Genomic DNA, 12,594 nt, shown 5'->3' with positions numbered 1-12,594 from the left:
CTGGAATCCTTATCTGTGAATATGGTTTTAGCAGAAGCAGCCTTAACCTTAGGACCCTGAGAAATAGTTTCTGGATCAGCAGTAGGATTTTGTAAAGGAACTGGTGGGAGTCAGGGATCCTGTAATAACTGTCGGATAGCAGGAGCTGAAGGAAAGGAGTCAGGAGTTAAATTAGCCTCAGAAAAGGCATCATCCACAAATCCAGAATAGGAGGAATAGCCAGGGATCTATGTTGGGGAAGAAGAAGGAAATCCCTAAGCCTTCTTTTAGATTCTGGGTACTCCTGTCCTTCCCAGTGAAAATGCTCTCTCATGTCATATAAAGTTTCCCCAAAAGAAAAATCCTTAGGGGGAGAAGCTGATGGAATGGATTCCTCAGCATCAGAATCCTCATAAGGAGGGAAAGAATATTCCTGTTCAGAGGAAGACACTAAAGAAATAGATGCTTGATCAGAAGATTCATAATCCAGTTCTTGCCTTGGCCTTTTGTCTTGAGGGGGATGTGAACCCCTAATCATGGTTAGTAAGTCCTCCACCAATTTAAGAAGCTGTTTCTGAGATTTGGGTCCTGGATCAGAAGAGGCCTGGGCTGGTGTCTTAGATTTAGAAGGAGTCTTTGCCTTTATCAGAAGCTGTGTAGGCCTGAAAACCCCCTCAGAAGCCGGTACCTGCACCGGCTCGGACCCATCCGAGGAGCATTGTCCAAAGGTTTTGCAACTGGAGTGCTCAAAGGCCTAGTTAGCTCCTCGTGGGAGTCTGTTTCGTGTTGTGCGGTTCTGAAATGGCCGATGTCAGGGGCCTTGGCAGCCTCACTGGCGGCTGAACCTGTAGCTGGCTCTGCTTGAAAAACATCGTCTGATTTGGACCTCGGAGGCTTGTCCTTATCCTGGCATCGTTTGTGAACTCCGGTCGGGCGTGTCCAGCGACATTTTATAATTAAATTGCCTACCAAAGTAGTGAAAAGCTAGACAACTAGCTACATCGTGGTCAGGGCCTAAACAAGGAATACAGTAAGAATGGAAATCCTTATGAGGTATTTGCTTCCCACAAGAAATACAATTATTAACTTTTCTGACATCGGACTGGAACAAGAAAAAGTTTGGGTACTTAGGTTTGAGAAGAAGAAGAAAGTCTTCGGACTGAAGCACGAAAAAATATCAGGAGTCCACCGGCACTTGCGAACTGCTTTCCCCGCACGGCAAGAAAGTCTGGAGAACATGGCGTTGGCTGGCAGCTGTACTCTAGTGCTCTGACATCAGGGAGCATGACTGAACAGCCAACGCCCGGACCCAGACTTTGGGAATCTGGCCAACCGAGGACTGCCTGCCGGCAGGAAGAACCCTACAGTGATGACTGCAACAGTGAAACACGATGAACATCAATGCTACCGCTGCACCACTGCGGCTTCTCCAACCCTGATGGACATCCTAATCAGAAAAGTTCATTTATAAAAGATTAATTTCTCGACTTTTAGTAGGAATTTTAGCATGTCTCTTCTGATCTGCTTAAAAAAATTATTCCACTGAAGGGCTATATACAGTCTTACCATCACAGACAAGGTAATGGAAAAACTTCTCAACTCCCTGCAGTTGCCTTTGAAATGCAAATTTTCTAGATGTGGATGTTTGGCTGATGAGCTAAATGCGCGTCCTGCATTCAGATCACTAGCTGTGGCAATGTCTGCAACTCCTGCACTTCACAACAGAGCTATAGCTAACATTTTACTCTTGAGCAGTGACCAATAACATTATAAAAAAGTGATAAATAAAGCAGGAAGGCTAGATAAGTATTTTCAAGGAGTAGGCCAAGAACAACTGATACTCAAGAGCATCCTTATTCATAAAGTGTATCTAAACAGCTGAGCTGTGATCCATAGTTGTTAAGCTTCTGGTTACAGAAGAGGGTTCTGTCTATATCTACAGATGAGGGGTTTTGCTCACAATCAGCTCCATCCTGATCCCATCTGGCTTCTTTGGTTCCTTCTTCATGTCATTTTGTTCAACAGGGATAGTCACTTTCCTTAAGATTTGGACACCACAGGCGATTTCCTTTTCTGTGCCAACACAGGAACCCCCCAGTGAAGAGGAGCATAAGAAGTAGGAGGCATCTGGATTTCCCTCAGGAGCCCCCACACTTAAGATATTTACATTGAGGAAGGGGAGGTTTCCTGAAGATCACCCCCCCCCCCCCTGGAAGACATCTCCTTTGGAGATGTCCAAGAAGTAATGAGCCAATGAGGGGGCTGGTGCACTGATGTGCCTTTCTGGAAGGAGCTAGTATTCCTTGAGGCTTATGGGGCTGACCCATCTACTTACTGTGTGCTCCCTCTGACTGATGAGCTCATTGATTTGGTCTTTCAGTAGACATGGAAGGAACCTGACATAGTGGAGCTGATTACATGCAATTCCTATAACATACTGGTTACCCCTAGGGAGCAGCCTCATTGGGGCAAGGGTCCTGGCATAGATGCCATCGTAGCTGCAGAAACCACAAAGAAGCTGTCAGAGGAGAGCTGTAGTGTCCATCCCTTAACAGGGAGTCTAGGACTTTGGACAGGTTTAGAAAGTGGAATTTAAACTTCTGAAACATTTGCTTTACATGCACTCACCTAGCAAGATTTCAGAGAGACTTGATCAAGGAGCTCTGTGAGTCTTTCTAGGGTACCTTGCCTGTGGATGGGTATAACTCTCCTCACAGTGGATTCCCAACTGACTACCCTCCTGTCTATATCCAATGTGTGCATGCACCTGTCATGGAACATGGCTGATGGCACTTCTAGAGCAGCAGGCACCAGCATTGCTGTACACCTATGTGCCTGGATTTGTCTCTATAATTTTGTAGAGTGTTTAGGATGTCCTTTTTAATGCCCGTTTCAATGGGTCCACTCTCTTTGGAATTAAATTCAAAGAGAATAAGCATCTGGACTGGTATTCCACAGCAAGAGTTATTAATTGAAAGGGGACATCATGTGTGTACATCAAAGCTGGCCATGAGAAAGCAGCCTAGACCATTAAAAGCTGCAATCCTGCCAGCAGAAGGAGTTGATAATGACAAACCTGTGGCAGAAGGACAAAGTACTAAAAGTGTGAGACAGTAGAGTGTTTTTGGAAAATGATTACTCACTGTACACTAGACAGAAGAGGAGTAAATGTATTCCCTTTATTAGGGAATATAGAAGAAGCAGGCACATGATTCAAACTGCTGTATCCAGCTATTTTCAGAATATTCTTTCCTGGGTGGACAAAATCATTTTTTGATGCAGAACATGCTGAGGTGGAAATACAAAAGTTTGTCCAACAAAAAGTGAGCTGTGAAACAAGAAATTCTGCTTCTTGTTCTTCTGGTAATAAGGACCACAGAGAGACACTGTCAGTGAAACCTTTTCCAGTGTTTCAACTGAAAATGCTTGAGAGACAGAAAAAAGTACAAGAGTTGACTAGAAGAACCAGAACGTACACTGGAAATGAAGCAGAGAGTGGATTTGGGAGATGGCAATAAACAGGAATAAAACCAGCAGCTTGGAAGCTGACAAATACATGTGGGATTACAAAACAGTAGTTATATTTGTGAAACATGACAGAACAAGAAAACCTGGAAATATTGAACTTTTTTTAATTTGTTAAACTTGTAGGGGACTCTAAAGCATATGCCCTACTTCATGTCACTAATGTTTGGAGGAACACTTAGGAGAAGGGAAGAGGAGGGAGAGTTAACTGTAAGTAAAATAAAACTATCTTCTTAACAATAATATTGTATAGTGCATGATATAATCTGCATGTCATAAAGCAAAGTCTTCTAAGTTATTTTCAAGTGTAATGAGGATACTAAAGTAAACAGGTTATCTTATTTTGTTTTCATTTTCTTTCTCTCTTTGTTACGTTTTAAGAAATGTAGGCACTGCAATGTAAAAAAATATAAGAAAGATTTGTGCTTTTTGTCATTCTTGCATAGGGGATTGACTGTATTAAGGCCCTTGGCTTGATCTATTAAGTTTTAAGAAAAGCAAATAAATTTAAAAAACTTTGAATATAATAAGGTTTCATCTAGCAAGTAAATAAATAAATGCATGTAGAAAAAAACTCAGTATCTGTTTTTCATGTCTCCATCGAGGCAATCTGATAAAGAGTAATAAAAAATAATACTTCTTTCTTTCTTTCAATAACTAGGAGATGATTTCTGAAAGTATTCAAGTGTTTCCCATTCTGGGATGGCAATAAAGATGAGACAAAATGAGACAGCACTTAGTAGAAGCACAGGCTGTACCATGCATTTTAGCATGGATAACCTTCCGTTTAGGTTAATCAACGTTTGTGAATTTGGGACAGTTGTTCCTATTAAGAGGGTAAAACTTCAACATTTGAAGATGTGCATAGTTTTGTGTGTTAGTGTTAAGTTAATAGGTTTACTGGTGTATATTTTGAGGGCTTTCAATAAGACATAAGGTTTTCTAAGATGTGACATAGGCTGAAATGGATACGACAAGAAACAGCTGTATAAAAGATGAACTTTCCAAGCATTAGTGTGTGCATCTAACACAAAAGCTGGAACTAGATACTTAAAAAAGCTGTTACAAATAAAAGGTGGAAGTAATAACTTTTTAACATAATGACACTTTATATATATATATATATATATTATTTATATATATTATCTTTAAATATTAATGGTGTCCAGATATATACAAAAAAGAAAGAGTAGTGTACTGTATTAAAAAATGTAGAGTGCAAATATGTATGCTGCAGGAGGCACATTTGGAAAGATCTGAACATGTGAACTTGATAAAGAAAGGTTGTCAGGACTGTTATTCAGTGGAATACCTGGGCCAAAGGAAAAGAGGAGTACTTTGTAGTAATTGCAAAAGAAGCTCCAGTAGTGACAGAAAAAGATAAAAATACAACAATGGTAGATTTGTAGTACTAAGGGGCTACTTGCAAGGGAGGAGGAATACACTGACATCTACTTATATTCTACCTAAAACTGCTATAAAGGAACGGGAAAATTCTTTGAGAAATAATTAGTTTTCAGCAGGGAATATTACCTATAGGTGGGGACTGGAATTTAATTTGCAGCAGTAAAGATTCTTCTGGGGGCCCCAGAATGGAAAATATGACATAGGAGAGTAGACCTTTGAAGAAATTTATGAAAATATTTCTCATGGAAGATGTGAATTTAGTAGTAGGAGTTTGGAGGGAATTTATCATATTATTCCTCAAGATACAAAAACTGGGCTAAGTTAGACAGAATTAAATTTTACAGGAATATGTCCATTTAATTGGAAGTTTTGATATGCATCCAATAACTATTTAAGTTCATGTGCCAATAGCTAAAATAAAAACACAAGGAAATGAAATAAAAAATGACACTGGCACTTTACCACCTATCTGTTGAAAAGAGGAATTTAAGGAATGGGTAGTAGAAATATTTTGGTTATTAGAGAAGACAGCAATTTGTTATGAAAATATAGCTAAGGCATCGGATAAAATTAAAGTGGAGTTTAAAAATATAGTGGAAATAAATGAGAGAGAGATGGTTAAAACGTAACCAGAATTATGTAGATGGATTGACAAATATTAGAGTATTGCAGAATAGGGAGAATATCACAGAACAAGAAAATGAGCAACTGCAGAATGCTAAGCAGAAAATAAAGGATTACCTCGATAACAATTAAGAATTTGCAATGAACAAAAATTATTTACTGGTCACTGTAGATGTTCATTTCTTATATACATCCATCCCACATGAAACTGATATCAAATGAACAGCATTCATGTTAAATAAAAGTAATGGTTGTGCTGTGGGAGAAGTTAAGTAAGTTTTTAACATAATGTATTGAACTGGTTTTGTCCAATAACTTTTTCATGTTTGAGGGTGGTTACTACCATCAAAAGAGAGGGATTTGCGTGTATGGCCTTGAATTATGCCCATTTAATTAATGCTTACTCGGAAACCCATATAATTCCATCGAAAGAGGGATACAAGAAGGTTTGTTCTTAATTTCATTTTATCAACAAATTGTTTTTTATATGGAAGAGATCCACCAGTGAGTTGGATTTTTTTGGCAGTATGAATAAAAGTACACATTTTTTTAATGTTCTCATAGTTTTCACAAAGTTAGGGTCTGTTTTTTTGGATTTGGAGGTACAAAAATATTACTGACAACAAACTGAGTGAAGTTATCAGTTATAAGAATGTTTCAAGTAATGTACTCTTGCATTATTCCAGAATGTACCCTTCATATATGAAATACAACATTATAAAGAGTCAAATGGTAAGACTTAAGAAATTAACTGTGGACATTGAGAATACAGACAGTTGCATAAAAGATTTACATCAGGTTTACCCACAGTGGGTATCCAGAGAAAATTGTTCACAGAATGTTTAAACAAGACAAAGACAAGGCGAAGGAAAATAACAGTAATTCTGGAATAGTCTTTTTCCATGCCTTTACTTTTCTCATTAGATAGTGTAGCTATTAAAAAGCTATTTGCAACAATTTGAGAATTTTGGAAGCAAGTAGAGAAGTCAAAAGAGTAGTGGGTGACAAACCTTTCTTTATCAACAAAAAGCTTGTAAAATCAAATCTTATTTGAAGAGAGAGGTCTTGGAACATCAAAAAAAAAAGAGGAGGGATACACAGGTGTTACTATTGTTCCTTATGTTGGTACATTTTAGAAAGTCCATATTTTATCAATATTAGAATGGAGAGATCTCATCCAGCACCAAGGTACTTCACATGCAACTTGAAATATGGGGTTTATCTTGTTAAGTGTTTCGCTTGTGAGGCTTTTTATATTGGGAAGACGAACAGGGAGCTTAAAAGAATCTATGAGCACTAGTATGCTATCAAAACTAAAAACAAATAAAACACTTTAGGTAGGCATTCCTTGAGATATAGGTATTTTAAAACATTTCTTTTTAATATCACTGATGATGTTCCCAGTGATTTTAACAGTCATAGAGACAATGCACTTGGATTCAGAGAGTTAAAAGGGCAGATTGTTTTATGCTTACTACGAACTTGGATTCAAAAACAGTGAATTATAAGGTGGTTTTGGCTAGGAACCAGCATAGTAATACGTGTGAATAGAATTGTTTTTATGTTTTTATATGTATTTTTTAGTATTTTTACAAGGTGCATTAGGTTTGCAAGTTTGGCTAAAGGATTATATTTGGATCATGTGATGGAGAAAGATATAGATCAGTGTGGCTTTGTGGATGGGAGGCAAACATTTGACAACACTAACAGAACACTGATGATCAGAGAGAAGCTGAATGTAAGAAAATATCACTGTTATTGGTTGGTCTTGATGTAGAGAAGGCATTTGACAGAGTAAGCTGGGATTTTTTTGAGCAGAGCAAAGGAAGCATTTGCATTCCTTGATGAAATGATAAGGTTGATTAGGAAGATATATGAGGGATCAGAAATGAAAATTAGTGGGTGGGTTCCTCTCTTAAGACTTCTGTTTGAGCAGAGGAATCAGGCAGGGGTGTTCTCTTTCCTGTTGTTATTTGCACTATATTTAGAACCATTGGCATAGAAAATAAGGGACTCCAGATTGTTTCAGACAAATTGGTTTTGAAAATCATTCATCAAAGTTACGGATAGCAGTAGTAGGAAATTCTTCCTTTCCAGGGGGTCATTCCTCCTCCTCCAGATCAGACAAATTTGTTTCTACCAGTTCTTCATCACCTACTGTCCCAAAGAGTAGTAGAAACCAGTTCCTCCTTCCCCAGTGGGAATGATTTTTATTTAAGGAATTTTCTAGTGCCCAAAAAAGAATGTTTGAAGACAAGTCCCAGATTTTTCTTTCCTAAGCCTGTTTGTGATAGTGTCCAAATTCAAATTATACCATGACCCCCCATTAATATTCCAAAATGTGCACACTGATTGGCCAGCGTGCACGTTGTAAATCGACTTATACTAATAGAAAAAGGTCCGGTTGCCCGGACATTTTCCATTAGTATAAGTCTCTTTTAAAACACTGTCTCGCTACGTTAAAACAGTTTAACATAGCGACACAGGTTTAAAAAAGCAACGGAGATCTCCGTTGCTTTTTTTAAAGCTGTCTCGCTATGTTAAACTCCATTAACATAGTGACACATTGTGTAAAAAACAACGGAGATCTTGCTTTCTCCATTGCTTTTTTTTTAAACCTGTCTCGCTATGTTAAATGGGTTTAACATAGCGAGACAGCTTTAAAATAAGCAACGGACATCTCCGTTGCTTATTTTAAAGCTGTCTCGCTATGTTAAACCCATTTAACATAGCGAAACAGTAAAAAGCAATTAGGATCTTGCTTTCTCCGTTGCTTTTGGCCACAGCTCTGATGTACTGCGTAGGCATGCGCAGTACATCAGAACTGCCGCTGATACCAGATAGCTGCGGAAGGGCAGCAAAGAGGCATTATACAATGCCATTATTTAAGAAAAGTAATTATTTCTTTTCTTAAATAATGTCATAGTATAATAGCAATAACCCACTTCTGGGTGGGTAATGCGATTTACCCACGGTTGTCTTTGTTTGGTCAACCGTCGGTAAATCCCGCATTACCCACACCCAGGCGTGGGTTATTGCTATAATATCACTTCACAACAGGTTATCTCCTCTTCCTTTAATCTAGACTTAAATTATGCTCATCACATACCTATTCATCCAGACTACAGACATTTGTTAAGGTTGTGTGTGTGTGGATCATATTATTATTTATCTGGTTTACTCTTTGGACTATCCAGAGTTCACAAAGTATCTATTTCCCGTTATAGCTCATTACAGACTACAGGGTATCCATATGTTTCCCATATTTAGATGACTTCTTCAGTTCAAAGATTTTTTTCTTCCACAGGAAAAAAAAACAATCTTTATTTTGATGTATTTCTAAGGTTTTTCACACAGACTTCAGTTACTGTGAGGAAATATCTCAGGAGTTTGGGAGTCATGGCATTTATGATTCTCATGATACCCTTGGCAAGACTCCACGTGAAAAAGATACAGTGGTATCTGAAAACTCTTTGGTCCCAGCATCAACACCCTTTATCTTTTCAAATCCCAGTGCTGGGGTTTGTCATCAGAGAAATCTTTTGGTGAAGTCAACAGGATCTTTTTAAATCCAGGTCTCCCATCTCTTCTTGTGCTTTCAAGGAGTTTAGCCACCACCGTCACTATAGACTTTGCTTGGGGAGTGGTTTCATGAGGAATAAAAGTGCATAGGGTGTGGGACATCAAGGACTGATGCAAACACATAAATATTGAGGAAATGCTTGCCTTGATCAAGGCACTGTATTTTCTGAACTATCTTTGGTCCCTGGGACCTCTTCATGTTGTTACAGACAATACCACAGTCATGTGGAACATGAACAGGCAAGGAGAAACCAGGTCATACTCCCTTTGCAGGCTAGCCATGTTAGCTTGCGATATTGCTTCACAGCACAGTCTCGCTCTACAGGCATTCTACACTCCATTAGGGCAAAGCTGTATGGCAGACAAGCTGAGCAGGACCAGGGCAGACTCTCAAGAATGGAAACTAGAGTAAGGAATCTCCCGAGATTTGATTCATCTGTGGGGCATTCTTCAAGTAGACCTTTGCCTCCTGTCTGAAAAATCAACTGTCAAGATTCTGTTCCAGGACTCCATCATGCAAGAAGGCCTGGAAGACAAATGCCTTTTCTTTTCCTTGGACAGGAATATTCCTGTATGCTTTTCCACCTTTCTTTTGCACTAATATCCAGGGCACCAAAGGAAATCCCTCAAGATCATTGTGTTGACACCCTTCTGGCCCAGATATCCATGGTTCTTCCTTTTTTTTGAAAACTGCAAGGGGCAGTCACCACAAGTTTCTTCACAGACTGGATCTACTCACACAAGAACTGTGTTGTTTGATACACCCTGACATCAATCATTTTCAACTGACTGCCTTGATGATAGTGTCTTCATTTTTTTAGGCACCTGATTACTGAGGATGTGCGGTGGGTAGCAATGTAGGCTAGAAAGTTTGTCAAATGGAAAAACATTTCTAGTTGTAACTAGCACCCATTCAGGGCTATTGCTCTCTGGTTTTACAATATTTCTTATTCCTTTGTCAAGGTTCATTTATTAGACATTTTAGTATATCTGCCTTTTCAGTGCAGTCTCATTTCAAAATGTTCTTGAAAGGGGTTTTGCATGAGACCTCCAAGTAAACTGGTGGCCCCTTATTGGGATCTTAATTTTGTGTTAGAGAAGCTAACACTTGCTCCTTTTGAAATAGCTAATCTGGCTTGCTTGTTCTTATCATGGAAACAGTTTTATGGATTGCTCTGACCTCTGCAAGAAGGGTGTCTGAGTTGCAAGCTCTTGTGGTGAGTCAAGCCTATCCCATTTTTCATAAGAGTATGGTTTCTTTGAGAACTAACCCTTATTTTATGCCTAAAGTGGTATCAGGATTTAGTTTAAGCCAAACTGTCCACCACCCAAGTTTTTTTTTTTAACCTAAACACGAAGGAGAAAGGATACTCCATACCACAGATAACTCTGGTATTGTCTTGACAGAAGTAAGTATTTCACATCTTTGGATCAACTGGTAATTTCTTAAGAAGGTAAGAAGGGACAACCTGTGTCAAAGCAGACTATTTCCAAATGGTTGTCTAAGGTTGTCACCTTTTGTGCAGGGTCAAGGTCATTCTACAAGGGCCTTGACCTTGTATTTGGCTTTATGGAAAAGGTTAGATTCTAGATGTATTCTAGAAGCTGCTGTTTGGTCCTGTATACATACATTTACAAAACACTATAAGCTTGATTCCTTCAATAGGTCCATATCAAGCTTTGCTAGGACCATTCTCCAGGGGGTTCCTGAACTCTTCTCTTTCTACATGCCAAATGTAGTTAGGTAAGGCTACTGCAGCAGTGATCAGTACTTTGAACATAGTGTATTTTTTAAGTTAAAATTACCATAACAGTAGATGTTTGAATGATGACTGCTGCACTAGCAGCTCACTCATTCCCTCAACCCCCCCCCCCCCATTTGGTGTGCTTTTTATGCCTGCAAGTGGATACGTATTTTGTTTTTTCCTGTCATTGTCCTTTCAAGGGTCAGCCTCACTGTCTGTGCTGAGAGGAAAGCTCTAAAGGCGTTTGCACCTAAACTTGTCTTTTAGTCAGCTTAGCTTGAGTTGCCTGACAGTTTGAGCATATGGAAGGCTACTGGTGCTTTGGAAACTGACCAGCTGTTGTATCCTTGGAGGATATAACCCCATATAGCTATGGCTACTGCAGCAGTGATCATTTCAACATCTACTGTTAGGGTAAGTTTAACTTGAACAACTGTACTTTCTAGGGATGAAAAATCTGATATTTTCTAAGACCAGATTAAAAGGGTGTTTAATCTTCGTATTCCTTGAATTCCTATCATTGTAATGTGAGGATGGAACTTTAGCATTTGATCCAGCCAGGGATCCAGCTTTTGGGACATTGTAATCATTTCATTCAGAAGAGCTCTTCTTATATGAATTGCTAATTAGGAATTATGGAAGGCTTTTTAGACATTCTGATTTTTTTTTTTGTTCAGGATGAGTTGATTTTCTGTTGGTCCTTCCCGTAACTACTCTAATATGGCAGGGGTCAGCTATATATCACCATGACCTTTTCAACTCCATATAAAAACATAGGCAAGGACAGAGGTCAGAGCAGAAGTTATTTATGAGTGTGGAAAAAGCTAGGGGTTAGAACTGACCCTTGTGATACTCCTTTTAATAAAGGGAGCTGAATGGGAAGAGCCAGTCTTTAAGCTAGGGGTTAGAACTGACCCTTGTGATACTCGTTTTAATAAGGGGAGCTGAATGGGAAGAACCAGTCTTTACTTGTGATAGTCTGTTCGCTACAAAGTAGTTAACTCACATTGCTGCTTGTTTCCCTGTTAAGAGGGCAGGTGACAGTAGGTTATAGTTTACTAAACTGAATGCCTTGGTAAGGTCAACCAACACTACTCCAATTTACCTGTATCCATATCTAGTTAAGATGTCATCTGTAAGGGTCCAGATAGCTACGATTGCAGTACTACTGATGTCACTGAAATGGTATACATTTGTTTCTGTTTGGTCCAAATAAGGGCTGTTTTATGAAACCTGGTGTTGGATATATACTTGGTGCAGATTCATTTTGTGGAATGTACTACTGTCCAAAAGCTATGTTGATGAGAGGACACTAGGTTTTACTATTTTTATACAGTAAATTACTTGGCAGAATATATTTTCTAAAATGTTCCCGTCATGTTCAAAGAAAGAAAAGTGACTTGAAGTATTTGGCTTTTTGTTGCTAGTTACTTCAGGGAGGGGGTTATAAAATGATTTCCATGTCATGGACATAATGGGGGGGATTCAGTAATCCTCCGTGTAGGATGAACAAAGCCCTACTCGGAGATGGCTGTCTAAGTGTATGACATCAGTGCGTCATGCATATGCATGAGGGCATGCTGACTCAACTCCCTGGCTAACACGGAGCGTGTAGGAGTGCAGGGGGCGTGTCAGACTGCCGAGCAGTCCAAATATCCACGACCCTGCAAGTGCCTAACTCTGCAAATGTCAGCAGATATGAGCGAGTCCGCTGAAATGTGCATACCCCCAA

General features: G+C 39.1%; 1 protein-coding gene across 2 annotated transcripts in view; it reads right to left on the bottom strand.

The window, feature by feature from the left end:
• The window catches only part of CNTN2 (contactin 2), a 907,647-nt gene that overhangs the window by 580,676 nt on the left and 314,377 nt on the right, over positions 1-12,594 (bottom strand). The window lies entirely within an intron of this gene.

The sequence above is a fragment of the Protopterus annectens genome, chromosome 7.part0, assembly GCF_019279795.1.
Source record: "Protopterus annectens isolate FY-2018-M chromosome 7.part0, PAN1.0, whole genome shotgun sequence".
NCBI classification, from domain to species: Eukaryota; Metazoa; Chordata; order Ceratodontiformes; family Protopteridae; genus Protopterus; species Protopterus annectens.
Note: the sequence above shows the minus strand (reverse complement) of the source record. Positions and strands in the feature narration are given on the sequence as shown.